At 43.5% G+C, this 14,869-nt stretch overlaps 1 pseudogene; it reads left to right on the forward strand.

Moving 5' to 3' along the window:
• Window positions 1–1,100: 1,100 nt before the first annotated feature.
• Window positions 1,101–1,950, forward strand: LOC125534856 (annotated as a pseudogene).
• The last annotated feature ends 12,919 nt before the right edge of the window (window positions 1,951–14,869 follow it).

Raw genomic sequence — 14,869 nt, forward strand, 5'->3', positions numbered from 1 at the left:
GCGAAAAGGAAAGCTACGCATTTTTTAGGCAGTAGAGACGATTGATGATAAAAAAGGGGAAATCACATCAATATAAGGAAATATCCCATCAATACTTAATTGATTGCGATTTATTTTTTATATGGTAACTAATCTGATCATCAATACTTGATTGATTGCGATTTTTTTATGGTAACTAATCTGATGGGTTTATGTGGCTGGTGAAGCGAAAAGACAGGTGGGAGGGAGACGAAATAAAACCAGCGAAATAAAACCAACGAAAGTGGTGCGGCGAAATAAAAACCAGCGAAAAATAACCGGCGGACTATTCGTAGATTTTTTTGGTTCGTCTGTCTTGGTGCGACGGGATGTTAGGGCCTGGAGTGCGTGGGGGCGGGCGGGGGACTCGGCTTGAGGTTTTTTTTTTGGTTCTATGCGGCTTAGCGTGAGACGGGAGGTTGGGCGTGTGCGGGACTCGATCGCGGGGTTTTCCTTGGTTTTTCGCGGCTGAGAGGGAGGTGGGAGGAAGTACTAAAGAAGTACCAAAAAAGACCGGGTGAGGTGGGACGAAAATAAAACCCGGAACGCGACCTACCAACTGAGACATTAGGAGTAGTGATTATGCCTTCTTTTGATCGTCAGCCCCCGCGTCGCTCCTAGGAGCGGCACTGGCGGATCCCAGCGCCGGCGCCACCACTACTCCCCATCCCCTCCCACCCTCTCGCCGTCGCCGGCGCAAGCCAGCGGGCAAAGCCCCCAGGCGGCCGGTGGCGGCGGGATTTGTTTCCCCACGCGCGCAGGTGGTGGACGGGGCTCGGGTGCTGCAAGTCAACGGTGGCTCCAGCGGCGTGGATCTGGCCCCTGGCGGCGCTCAGGCGGCCCTGTCTGTGCGGATCCGGCTGGTGGCTGCGTGGGACGGGCGGCTTCTGCTGCGCGCCGTTGGCCCTCGCGGTGGCTGCCGCTGGAGGTGCGGGCTGATGGCCCTTGGAGGCGGGCGGACACGTATCTGCTCGCGGGCGGCTAGAATGGAGGTGCGGCGCGGGCGCTCTTGAGGCCGGCGGCGCGGATCTGCCTCCTGGGGTCATGGGCAGGGATCGACGACGTGGGGCGAGCGTGCGAGGATGTGCTTCGGCTGCAGCGGGGCGGATCTGAGAGCGTGGTGCTTGGACGCCGGGGCGGCGGCCCCGGACCTCTTCTTTGGCAACGACGGCTGTGGTGGCTGCATGGGCAGCGCCATGGCTGGAGCTCGGGGGCGTCGGTGCTCTGTGGTAGTGCGTCGGCCGTCGGTCGCGCCAGGGACGCTTGGTGCTGGCTGGAGGGTTGGCTGCTGCTGTTGCGCGGGGCTTCGGATCTGACCAGACGTGGCCAGTTCTGGCTCCTACAGTGGAGATGGGGTAGCCTTGTCGACGGCTTTGCGTGGTGCAGGTGGCGGCGGCGAGGCTGTTCTGATCGGTGGCTCCGGGCTCTGGAGGTTGGTGGTGGTTCAGGTAGGCGGTGACTCTCGTGTGCCGGTTCGAGGGAAGGGCTTCCTTTGGCTGCTCGGGGCGAAAGCCTTGCTCCGGCCTTGGCCGCAGCCGGCGGCGGCGACGCCTATGGGCGTCGCACACCTTCTTGGAGGCGTCGTTGTTCGAGGGCCTTCGACCTCTTCTCTCACACTTCGGGGGAAACCCTTGCTCCAGTTCTTGGAGCGGATGATGGCGGCGCTCCGGTGTCGCGGTCCTTCGTGGAGGCATCGTTCTGGAGTGGTCTTGGCCTGAGAGAGTCATCGGCTCGGGTGGTGCGCGGCCTCGGGGCCGGCGTGGAAGTCGGAGCGGCGGCTCCGGATCTTGTCGTCTTGGAGGGGTGCCGGCATTGGTCACGTGGGTGGCAGTGTCGTTGGCCAGCCTGGTGCGCGGCCTTGGGGTCGGCGTGGATGCCGGAGCGGCGGCTCCGGATACGGTGGTTGGGTGTCGGCTCCGGTTGCTCAGGTGACGAAGCTGACGGCTCGCCTGGTGCGCGGCCTCGGGGTCGGTGTGTGGGGTTTCTGTCTGTTCGTCGGAGCGGCGGCTCCAGAGATGGCTGTAGGGTGTCGGCTCCGGTTGCTCGGGCAGCAGAGCAGGCGGCTCGCCTGGTGCGCGGCCTCGGGGTCGGCGTGGATGCCGGAGCGGCGGCTTCGGTCTTGATTGTTGGGTGTCGGCTATGGGTTGCTTGGGTGACGGAGCCGGCGGCTCGACTGGAGCGCGGCCCTGGGGTCGGCGTGTGTTTCTTTCGGTTATCCCTGATTAGCCGTGAATGTTAGGTTTTCAGATCCGGTTTGCCTTATAAACTGGACGAACTCTCTTCTTCTTAATGAAATGCAGGAACCCCCTGCCCCTTTCGAGGTGTTCTCGAAAAAAATCCCTGTTGGTGCGAGTGCGACACCCTTCCAGATGCGATCCTAAACAATTCCCATGCACAGGGGGCTAAATTTCGTGTTTTGACCCTTTTTCGTAACTTTTTTGAGATCTGACCCTGCTTTGTAAAAATTTAGAGATCTGACCCTTTTCTTACCGCCAAGGCCCCTGACGGTAGGGTATAACAACCTACAGCCAAGGCCCCTGGCGGTAGGGTATAACAACCTACCGCCAAGGCCTCTGGCAGTAGGGTTGTTTTTTTCTAAGTATGGAACACAATGCATGTTCGCACCTACCGCCGGACACTTTGGCGGTAGGGTTGTACAGCCTACCTCCAGCCTGTTTGGCGGTAGGGGTGTTTCCTACCGACAGGGGCCTTGGCGGTAGGCTATTATACCCTACCGCCAGGGGCCTTGGCGGTAATAAAGGGTCAGATCTCAAAAATTTTGCAAAGCGGGGTCACATCTCGAATAAGTTTTGCAAAAGGGTCAAAACAAGAAATTTTGCCTGCAGCATCAAAAGCTTGTGGCGTACAACATCAAAAGCTGCAGTCTGAATCTAAATATAATAATGAAATATACACACTTTCCCTAACTTAGAACTGCTAATCCCAGACTTGATCAATAACATCAATCTACATGCGTGGGACAGGATGAGAGCACGGAGCATAATCTTTGGTGAGCAGAATAATTTCATGATGGCCACCCTGTCCCCGCATCATGAAATTATTGATCAACACTTTTTGAATGCAAGATTAATATGATTTCGAATGGATGGTCAACCATTTTTTCCATACACATCTAACATTTTCCAAATTCTTGATTCACAATTTTTAAATCTTGTTCAACATTTTTTCAATGCTTGATTAAATTTTTTATATAAAATTATAATGGATGGTCTTCATTTTTTTATATACAAAGATAATGCCTGGTCAACATTTTTCCGATGCACATTTAAATGCTTGGTTGATATTTTTTAAAATACTTGTTCAACATTTTTTTAAAATTTATATGCATGATCAAAATATTTTATCATCTTTTTAATACATGGTTAACTTTTTTTGTATACACATTCATCATTTTTCAAATGGATGATTAACATTTTTCAAAATATTATTTAAAGTGTTCTTTTGTAATTAATATATGTATATACATATATATATTTTTACAAGCGCGAGTGTAGAATAGCTTATTCTACACCCCTAGTAACGCTATGTACAAAATCTAGTAAAACGGTGTACAAAATGTAGTAATTCGAAAAATATATTTGTTATCATCGAAGTTTGTAATTTACTACATTTTTATGAAAATTACTATATTTTACATAGTGTGTTACTGTATTTTGTATGTACCGTTACTGGGGTGTAGAATAAGCTATTCTACACTCACATTTAGTTTAGCGTTACTATATATATGTGTGTGTGTCTAAAATATTTGAGAGTGTAAATAAAAGAAAAAATGGAATAAAAAATGAAGTAAAATGTGGAAAAAGAAAAAAGAAAATGAGGCATTGTACTACCGTGAACTGAGCCGGCCCGTATGCTCGCGCGCATTGGAAGTCGCTTCAGCGAGTCGGAAGTTCGACTAGGAGCTCCTATAGGCCGCTCGCTGCGGCGACGGCACGTTCCCGAGATGAAAAAATCGCAAAAAAGAAGATCGCGCTAGCGCTGTAACTCGAACACGTGACTTCGCACCAATTGGCCTGCCGTGCAAACCACCGCGTCAAAGACCACCTCATGTTCAATTAGCAGCTGGACAATTAAAGATGTATACCAGAGAGACTAATGTTAAACATTAATTCACAAAAAATCCTAAAAACTACGGTCAATTTTTCAAAATTATGAATACTTTCTTCAAAATAAAAACTATTTTCGAATTTTCGTACAAAATTTGTAAAACAGGAACATTTTGATGATGTGAACAAATTTGAAAACGGGGAACATTTCTTGAATTTGTGAACAAAAAATAAAAATGTTTACTTTTTAAAACTTCCAGAACATTTTTTGAACTTGTGAAGAAAACTAAAAAACATGAACTATTATTGAATTTGTGAACAAATTAGGAAAGCTGGAACATTTTCTTCAATTCCCAAACATTTTTTGAATCTTGAGAACAAATTTTGAAACAGAGAACATTTTTGAAAAATCCTGAACAAATTTGGAAGCACGAAAAATTTTTTAAAGTACGAACATTTTTTGAATTTTGAGAACATATTTTAAAACGGAGAACAATTTTGAAAAATCCCGAACAAATTTGGAAGCGCGAACATTTTTTTAATATGTGAACAAAAAATTGAAATCTGGTACATTTTCTGAATTTCGAAAGTTTTGTACTTTTTTGTGTAACGAGAACAAATTTGAATTTTGAGAACATTTTTTAGGAACACGAAGAAAAAATATATTTTTTGAAAAAAAGAGAAGAAAAGTAAAAGAAATAAAAATAAAATCTTAAACAAATTGCGAACAAGTTCTGAGAAAGAAAAATAAACTTGAAAAAGAAAATGAAACAAAAAACAAAAAAGTAAAAAAAAACAGAAACGAAAAAATAGAAATAGAAAAACAATAGAAAGCCGAAAAAGAACCATAAAAAACGATACAGGGAAAAACCCGGTTCAGGAAACCTTCTAGAAGGTTCCCAAAACCGGTTGGACGCAATATGTATAAGTGGGCCGGCCCAGGTTTGTCGCTCGCTGCGCTGCCCTGTGGGGTAGGCCGACATTTTGCCGCAGCCAGCGGCGAATAGGGATTTCCAGCTCGACTCGCTAAACGCGAGACATAGACATGCTCTGCGGGCTGGCACGTTTAATACATTTGTCGTGCTTGAGCCTAAGGGGCCCACTTATAAACATGCCTAAGCGGGCTATGCCATGCTTCAGACGCTTAGGCGTGGGCTGGCCTCTGACGTGTCGTGCCGGCCTACTCGCCACTTCCAGGTCTGGCAGCACCCAACAGGTCTCCGAGGGAGACTTGCGTGAGATCTCACATTAGATAAGATTGATAAAATCATTTTTTTAAGATACATGTTCAAACATTCTCAAAAAATTACAGACGCGCATCAATGTTTGATGCACAACCTAAAAAAAACCAGCTCCTAATTCAAGTTACATTAATAGAAACAAATAAAGATAAATTCCGATGTAAATAGTGTTAAAATACTATTCACTCAAAGCTGCCACTATTCACATTCAAATTTTTCTTTTTTTAATCTCTAAATATGCATCAAGTTTAGCTGATTTTTTTGGAGTTGTAGACATACCTCACATGAATATTGTTAAAAATATTGAACCGGGCATAATCTCTTTCCATTAACTGAATAACCGAAATTCAATTATGTTAGCACTGCTGAGAGAATGCACTAGTGAAAGTATGAACCCTAGGCCTTGTTTTCAAGTATTGCAATACTATTTGTACTCCGTTTTATCACTTGATACCTTGCTGTTTTTATATTTTCATATTACAGAAACCTATATCTACTATCCATACTACACTTGTATCACCATCTCTTCGTCTCAATAGTGCATCTATACAATTTACCATTGTATTGGGTGCGTTGGGGACACAAGTGATTTCTTGTATTTGATTGCAGGGTTGTTTGAGAGAGACCATCTTCATCCTACCCCTCCCATGGATTGATAAAATTTAGGTCATCCACTTGAGAAAAAATTGCTACTGTCCTACAAAACTCTGGGGGCTTGGAGGCCCAACACAAGGCTACGAGAATAAGTTGTGTAGTAGACATCAAACACCAATCCGTCCCTACATGCAATAGCCTCCAAAGTCGTCGGATCTTGGAGTCCCCACACTACCAGTGCCGAGCTACCCATATAATTGTCCTGATCATCTCCAAACTATAGCCGCCGTGCCTCTTCTTGCTGACAGCTCGGCATCAACATGGATTTTGGCATAGCCCGCCGGTGGTGCTTTCTGTCTTCTGACGCCCTTCGTAACCGCAGCAGAAACTGTATTCAGTGACGGCCGGGGCTTGATGTCTACTACACAACTTTATTCTTGTAGACTCATGTTCGGCCTCCAAGCGCAGAGTTTTGTAGGACAGTAGCAATTTTCCCTCAAGTGGATGATCTAAGGTTTATCAATCTGTGGGAGGTGTAGGATGAAGATGGTCTCTCTCGAACAACCTTGCAACCAAATACAAGAAATCTCTTGTGTCCCCAACACACCCAATACAATGGCAAATTGTATAGGTCTACTAGTTCGGCGAAGAGATGGTGATAAAAGTGTAATATTGATAGCACAAATATATTTTTATAATCTGAATAAATAAAAACAGCAATGTAGCAAATAGTAAATGGGCATAAAAACGATATTGCAATGCTTAAAAACAAGGCGTAGGGTTCGTACTTTCACTAGGCAACCTCTCAAAAATAGTTGGATCGTATGATTATCCCTCAAAGTGCAATAAAGAATCACTCCCGAGTTCCTATTAGCGGAGAACAAAAGATAGGAATTGTTTGTAGGGCACGAAACCATCTCAAAGCTATTCTTTCCGTTCGATCTATTCAAGAGTTCGTACTAAAATAACACAAAGCTATTTTTTCCGTTCGATCTACCCTAGAGTTTGTATTAGAATAACACCAAAGCAAATTCATATTCATAATACTCAATCCACACAATGAACTATAAAGAGACCCCAAAGTTTACCCCAATATGCATAGATTACCCCAATATCACCACGGGAATCCGCGAGTTGAATGCCATAACACATATCAAGTGAATCAATAGGATACCTCATTGTCACCTCAAGTATTCATATTGCAAGACATATATCATGTGCTCATCTCTGAATATTCAATCCTACAAGAAAAAACTTTGAAGGGTAAAGATTCAATTCATGATAAAAAGAGTATAGAGGGGAGAAACAACATATGATCCGACTATATTAACAAAGCCCATGATATAGATCACAAGAGAGAGAGAGAGAGATCAAACACATAGCTACTGGTACAAACCCTCAGCCCCGAGGGTGGACTACTCCCTCCTCATCGTGGTGGCCGCCGGGATGATGAAGATGGCCACTGGAGATGATTCCCCCCTCCGACAGGGTGCCAGAATGGGGTCTAGATTGGTTTTCGGTGCCTACAGAGCCTTGCGGCGGCGGAACTTCTGATCTAGGTCTACTCTCATGGGTTTCCGAATATTTGGGAATTTATAGTGCAAAGAGGGGGTGCGGGAGGCCACCGAGGTGGGCATAACCCACCTGGGCGCGCCAGGGACCCTGGCGCGCCCTGGTGGGTTGTGCCCCCCCCTTGGGGCACCCCGAGGTGCAGCTCAGGGCCATTGTGTTCCTTCTGGTCCAGAAAAAATCTCCGTAAAGTTTCGTTGCGTTTGGACTCCATTTGATATTGATTTCCTGCGATGTAAAAAACAAGCAAAAAAACAGCAACTGGCACTAGGCACTGGGTCAATAGGTTAGTCCCAAAAATGATATAAAGTTGCCATAAAATGATTGTAAAACACCCAAGAATGATAAAATAACAGCATGAATACTTCATAAATTATAGATACGTTGGAGACGTATCAGCATCCCCAAGCTTAATTCCTACTCGTACCTGAGTAGGTAAATGATAAAAGAAATAATTTATGAAGTGTGAATGCTAGAAAAGTGCATAGGTTTGATCAATGATAATTTCAGTCACTTTTTCTAGCATCATAACAACAATTCTTTCTTATAAAACGTATCATGTTATAGTAGCAACCAATTCACATGTTAAGGTTCAAACAACGAACTCTCTTGAAACTCAACAACCTATGTTCTCAGTCACCAAGCAATTGCAATTCAACTTATTCAACAGAGTTTAAGTAAGAGCTCCACATACTCAACCATCATATAGTCTTCTATGATTACTAACACTCACCGCATACACATGAGCAAAATGTTTCAACCGGACACATAGAAAGATAGGGGCTTATTGTTTTGCCTCCCAACGTATTCACCTCAAGGGTGATGTCAACAATAATAACTCATGCTACCCATATTCAAATGGACATATGTGCCTAGATCTTTCCTCACCACATGATGCTTGCCAAAAGAGAAAAATAAAAAGGAATAGAGAGAAAAACTTTGACTCTTTGCATGAAAGTAAATACTGAAAAGTAAAACATAGGCCCTTCGCAGTGGGAAGCAAAGGTTGCAATGCGCTTATTTGTTTGTATGCTCAATCCCTTAGTGTAAAAGAACGTCAGGTTATATTGCCCCTTATGATAGCAACCTTTATTATGCAGTCCATCGCTTTTATTGCTTTGGCATCATAAGTTCGTACAACGCTCAATTTTCTCTTACACTGAATGATGTAACACTTTTAGAAGCAATTTTTATTGCCTTATTGCACCGATGACAACTTACTTGAAGGATCTGACTCAATCCTTAGGTAGGTATGGTGGACACTTGAAAATAGGATTTGGGTTTAAGGTTTTTTTGGAAGCACAAGTAGTATCTCTACTTGGTGCTGAATTTTTTGCTAGCAAAGATGGGGGGCAAGCACCACATGTTGAAGGATCTATGACAATATAACTTCTATGTGAATATGAGCAAACATAAATCATTACGTTGTCTTCCTTGTGCAACGTCCACAATTTTGGCATATAATATTTTGATGGGGGCTCACAATAACAAAAGATTTCCATGATAGTGTATTTGCATGTGAAAGTTATCTTCCTTATACTAATTATTTGTGAATTGCTTGTATGACCAATATTGTGATTGTCAAGCCTCAAAAGATTTCACTTTCTAACCAATGTGAAGCTACCACTAGGCATGATATGATTTCAACTTCGTGCCATTCAATTTTTTCAAAAATTTACTCATAGGATATAAGTGAAGCACAAGAGTAAATGAGAAACTACTCCAAAAAGATATAAGTGAAGATCATGCGAGTAGTTAAGTAAATAGATAGCTATGTAAGGGATCTCTCTTATTTAAAAGTTTCAGATCTAAGTATTTTATTAAAACATTGGCTGACTCTGTAGCATCACGTGGCCTTTTTAAACCTGCCTCAAAATGGATCTCCATTCTTCCTCCTTTAGATTTTGTTAATCTGTCAAGCATTATCCCTGATGTATGTTTCCGCTTGCGCCGTGGTGCTAGTTCAACAACGAATATGGAAAGTGTTAGTGTACATCAAACTGTGAGAGTACATATAAAGGAGCATGCAACTGCAACTTGACTCGGTTAGGTACCGTCTTGGTGTTGATGCTCATGAGGTTCATCTGATCTTGCCAAGTCCTGTTGTGTCAGCAGTGCTCCAGAAGTAGTGTTAGGTGTGAAGGTAGCTTGGGAGCTGGCCAGTTCCGGAGCAAACGAACGAGTAAATGGTTGAGATGCTGGTATAGTTGAAGCAGATGCTGCAGCTGGTCTAGCAGATGATACTGTGTTTGTAGATTTAGCCGGTGGACTTGGACCTTCTACTGCACTATAAGTACCAGCAGAATCTCGACGGCAGAACATTTTCCGTTTCACCCGACGAGTAACAGCACTCCCTACTATATTATTTTCCTTGCTCTTTTTTGACTTTGCCATGTCAAGCTGTACCAACAACACAAAAGAATAAAATCACTCTTCAGAACTCATTGATGCATGATACAGACAAGCAATACTTTGATGTAAGACAACCGTATGAGGATGGAATATGTAAGAAAAACAAGACGACATGACATATTCACAGCTACGATGTGCAAACTAAGCAGAATAATTTTTAAGAAAATAGAAGTAATGCAAGCTAGACACCATATGAAAGATGCAACCAATATTACGCTGCCAAGTTAAAAGTGTCTTGTCATAAGTGGCGATTCGGAAAATTAGAAGCAGTACAACGTAGAAATCAATGCAAGATGCAACCACTATCAAACTGCCATGTTAAAAGCGTCCAATCATGAGTGACTGATGCGGGATACACAACAACAGTACTTTGATGTAAGAACATGGTATTATAGATAGATGCAGTGTATTCTAGACACAGAAAGCCATGTCATATGCACATGTATAACGTATAAACTCAGCAGGTGCAATTTAATCAAAATAGAAGAAATACAGGCTAGACAACATATGCAACATGAAACCAATTATCACACTGTCAACTTAGAGCAAGCACCTGCGATGGTGGAGTACGGGAGATGAACTCATCATGTAGACTTGGGACTTCAACTTCATTAGCAGTAGCAGTGGAAAATCTAGAGAGTCTCTGTTTGCGTCGGTGCGGAGGACAACCAACATCCCCTAACTTACTCTTTTCCTTCCTATTTTCTGATATTGCCTTATGAAGTCAAAACCACAAGAAGATGAATAAAATTAGCTATGCATAACTGGTTGATGCATGATACAAACGAACACTACTTTGATGTAAGGCAAGCACAGGATAGGAGGATGGAATATATACAAAAAAGACAGCATTTCATATTCACACGTACGATAGCGTGTCTTATGGGTAAATAATCATTGCGGGTATAAGTTGTAAGCTACGCAGATGCAATTCAACATAATCAGAAGCAATACAAACTAGACATCATATGGAAAACGCAACAACGTATAACAGTTCCAAGTAAGAGCAAGCACCTGTGATGGTGGAGTAGGGGAGATGTGCTCATCATGTACATGTATGTTCTAGAAACAGGAACACGTGTCATATTCACAAGCATTATGTGTAAAGTAAGCATATGCAATTCAAGTTAGAAGCAATACAAGCTAGACATCATACACAACATGCAACCACATATAATAGTGTCAAGTTAGAGCAAGCACCTGTGATGGTGGAGTAGAGGAGTCATCATCTACACAGCTACGTTGACTGTCCAGCCTTGTGTTGTCTTGCGAATCTTGTTGGGAGGATGGCGGAGTAGAATCTGTAGGGACCCCTTGTTTGAGTTGCTCCGAAGGACCACCATCATCCACTGCCGGACTAATTTCCTTCAGCTGTAATGATTTTGCATTGTGAAGTCAAACCGATAAGAAAAAGGGATTAGAAACACTACAAGACACCATATGAAAGGTGCAATCAATATCACTCTACCAAGTTAAAACTGTCTCGTCATAGGTGGCGTTCATCAAACTAGAAGCAATACATGCTAGAAATCATATTCAAGACGCAAACCAATATCACACTGCCAACTTACAGGTGTCCCATCATAAGTGACTGATGTAGGATACACAAGAAGAGTAGTTTCATGTAAGAACATGGTGTGATAGACAGATATAGTATGTACCAAAAACAGGAAAGCGTGTCATATTCGCATGTATCATGTGTAAGCTAAGCAGATACAGTTTACACTAATTAGGAGCAATACGAGCTAGACACCATATGCAACATGCAACCATATATCACACTGCCAAGTTAGAGCAAGCACCTTGGATGGTGGAGTAGGGGAGCGGAGACTTGGACCTTGTAATGCACTATCAGTACAAGGAGAATCGATACAGATGCTCCATTTATGTTGCTGCAGAGGACCACCATCATCGCCTTCCTCTTTCTTGATTTTGCCTTGTCAAGTCAAACCCACAAGAAAAAGGAATAAAATTTGCTCTTCAAAACTCATTGATGCATGATACTGACGAACACTACTTTCATGTAAGGCAGCCGCATGATAGGAGGATGGAATATGTATGAAAAACAGGACGGCGTGACATATTGACATGTATGATGTATAAAGTGTAAACTAAGCACAAGGTGCTTGAACTTGTTAGAATCGATGCAAGCTAGAAACCATATGAAAGATGAAACCAATATCACTCTGCCAAATTAAAAGGGTGCCCTAACAAATGTATTTGACCAAATTAGAAGCAATACATGGCAACAGGCTAGAAATAATATGCAATATGCAACGCATAAAGGTGAATCATTGTAAGTGATTGATGCAGGATACAGAAGAGAGGTAGTTTCATGTAAGAACAAGGCTAACACATAGATGTAGTGTGTACCAAAAATAGGAAGGCATGTCATTTTCACAGGTATAGTGCGTAAACTAAGCAGATGCAATTTACCCTAATTAGAAGCATTACAAGCTAGACACCGTATGCAACATGCAACCACATATCACACTGCGAAGTTAGAGCAAGCACCTGTGATGGTGGTGTAGGGCAAGTGCGGTCTTCAGGTACAGAGCTACGTTCAATATCTTCATTTAGGCTTGCTGTTTCTTGAGAATCATGTGGAGAGGATGAAATTGCATTCTTTATAAGAGTGTTGCGTCTCATATTAACCAACGCGCGTGACTGTCTCATCATAAGCGATAGATGCAGGATACACAAGAACAGTAGTTTGATGTAAGAACATGGTGTGATAGGCAGATGTAGTATGTACCAAAAACAGGAAGGCGTGTCATATTCACATGTATAATGTGTAAGCTAAGGAGATGCAATTTAACAAATTAGGAGCATTGATGAGGGATACACAAGAAAAGTAGTTTGATGTAAGAACATGGTTAATAGAAAGACGTAGTATGTACCGAAAACAGGAAGGCATCTCATATTCACAGGTATAATGTGTTAACTAAGCAGATGCAATTTACCCTAATTAGAAGCATTACAAGGTACGACACCATATGCAACATGCAACCACATATCACACTGCCAAGTAAGAGCAAGCACCTGCGATGGTGGTGTGGGGGAATTGCGATGATCAACTAGAGAGCTACGTTGACTATCTTCATTTAGCCTTGCTGTTTCATGAGAATCATGTGGGGAGGATGACATTGCACTCTTTAAACGAGTATGGGGTCTCACAGTAACCCACCCGGGTGACTGTCTCATCATAAGTGATTGACGAGGGATACAAAAGAGCATTAGTTTGATGTACGAACATGGTTAATAGACATATGTAGTATGTATCGAAAACAGGAAGGCATGCCATTATCAAAGGTATAATGTGTCAAGTAAGCAAATGCAATTTAACCAAATTGGAAGCAATACAAGCTAGACACCATATGCAACATGCAACCACATTTGACAGCGCGAAGTTAAAGCAAGCACTTGGGATGGTTGTGTGTGGCAATTGAGATCATCAACTGCAGAGCTACGTTTACTGTCTCCAACTACTGACACTGCACCCGTTAGAGCGCTGGAACGCTTAGTGCTTATCTTCGAATTACACTGGAGCGACTTCTGTCTTTTCTTTTCTGCATTCATCAACACTGCGTCAGAGTCTGAAATACCCATGCATAAAAAAACAATAGTGTGAGTATGGGTGAAGTGTGTGTGCACAATTAGTACAGTGTAAAGGTAGCAGATATCAGGTCGGTGAGAAATAAATGACGGGAGACATATGATAGCTTTACAACATGCATGGCACACTAAATTACTACAGGATTCTATGAAAATAACAGTCGACTGAAAGCAAATAGGTCAGTCCATTTTTTCTGCACCGTCCGATGTACAAAGAACGGGCAGATCGCCTTCATCTACCTCCAGCCAGTCAGTGTTGACGATCTTCCTCAAAACGCCAGTGACCACCGACCCAGTATTCCTCCCCTCCCTGCGCCCTCCCCTCGACCTCACCGCACGGCCGTGCTTGGCACCGCCTCCTGGCCATCCATTCATGCCCCGCCGACCTCCAGATCGGGCGCAAGCAGCTCCTGCGCCCCACACCCCGCTTCCCCGAGGAGCAGGCGGACTAGGTGCTCCGCGCGCCTAAGCGGGTGTAACACCCCGAGAATCATGCTACAGTGATCTCACACTAATGGGGCCACGTCATCATGTTTAACTAAGCCAAATTGCCAGTCGAGAAAAATCAAAGCCAATTTCAAAATTTAAAATATAGTCAAATATAATATTTCTTGAAATAGTAAAACTAAAATGTTTGCATTATCCTAAAATTCTTCTGACCAATTGTAACGTTGAAGTCAACATCATTTGAGTCACCAATTAACACCTAGGAAGTTATAAAGTGGTCCAACAATAAAGAAGAATAGCCTTTTTAAAATAAAAAAATACTTATACAATTCCAAATGCCCCCAAACTTTGTGCGACACTCCAGAATATTGCATAGTAATTGTTTGCAAAGTTTGAGTCCAAGCAAAACTCATTTGCTATGTAAACTAAATAGAAAACTAAGACAAAATGATTAACATAAAAAAAGAGAAAGGGAAATGGACAAACTTACCTATTGGACTGGGCTCTACGTGCACAGTGCACAATTGGCCCAGCCCAGTCGTGCCTTCTCCTTCCTTCCTGTTCACAGGAGACCGTGGCGCGCATCTGGCCGCCGTAGTCGCGGATGGACGCGTGCCGGCCATCCCACGGCTCCCCTGTCGGATAAGGCCGAGCCAGACACCCTGCAAACCCTAGCGCCTCCCCACTTCCCCTCTCCTCGCGCCGCTTCGCTCTCTCCCACACCTGCCCGTGTCGTCGTTGCCATAGCCTCCTCCGTCCGTGTGGCCATCATCCACCTCGTCGGTTCAGGCCCTTGCCTGGAGCTGCGTCTGCTTTTTCTTCGTCAACTCCGAGGAGTAGTTCGAGCAGGTCATCGCCACAGCGCCGGGATCGACCGCTTCTTCACGCTTCGGTCGTCGGAGTTCC

This window comes from Triticum urartu, chromosome 2, assembly GCF_003073215.2.
Source record: "Triticum urartu cultivar G1812 chromosome 2, Tu2.1, whole genome shotgun sequence".
NCBI lineage: Eukaryota > Viridiplantae > Streptophyta > Magnoliopsida > Poales > Poaceae > Triticum > Triticum urartu.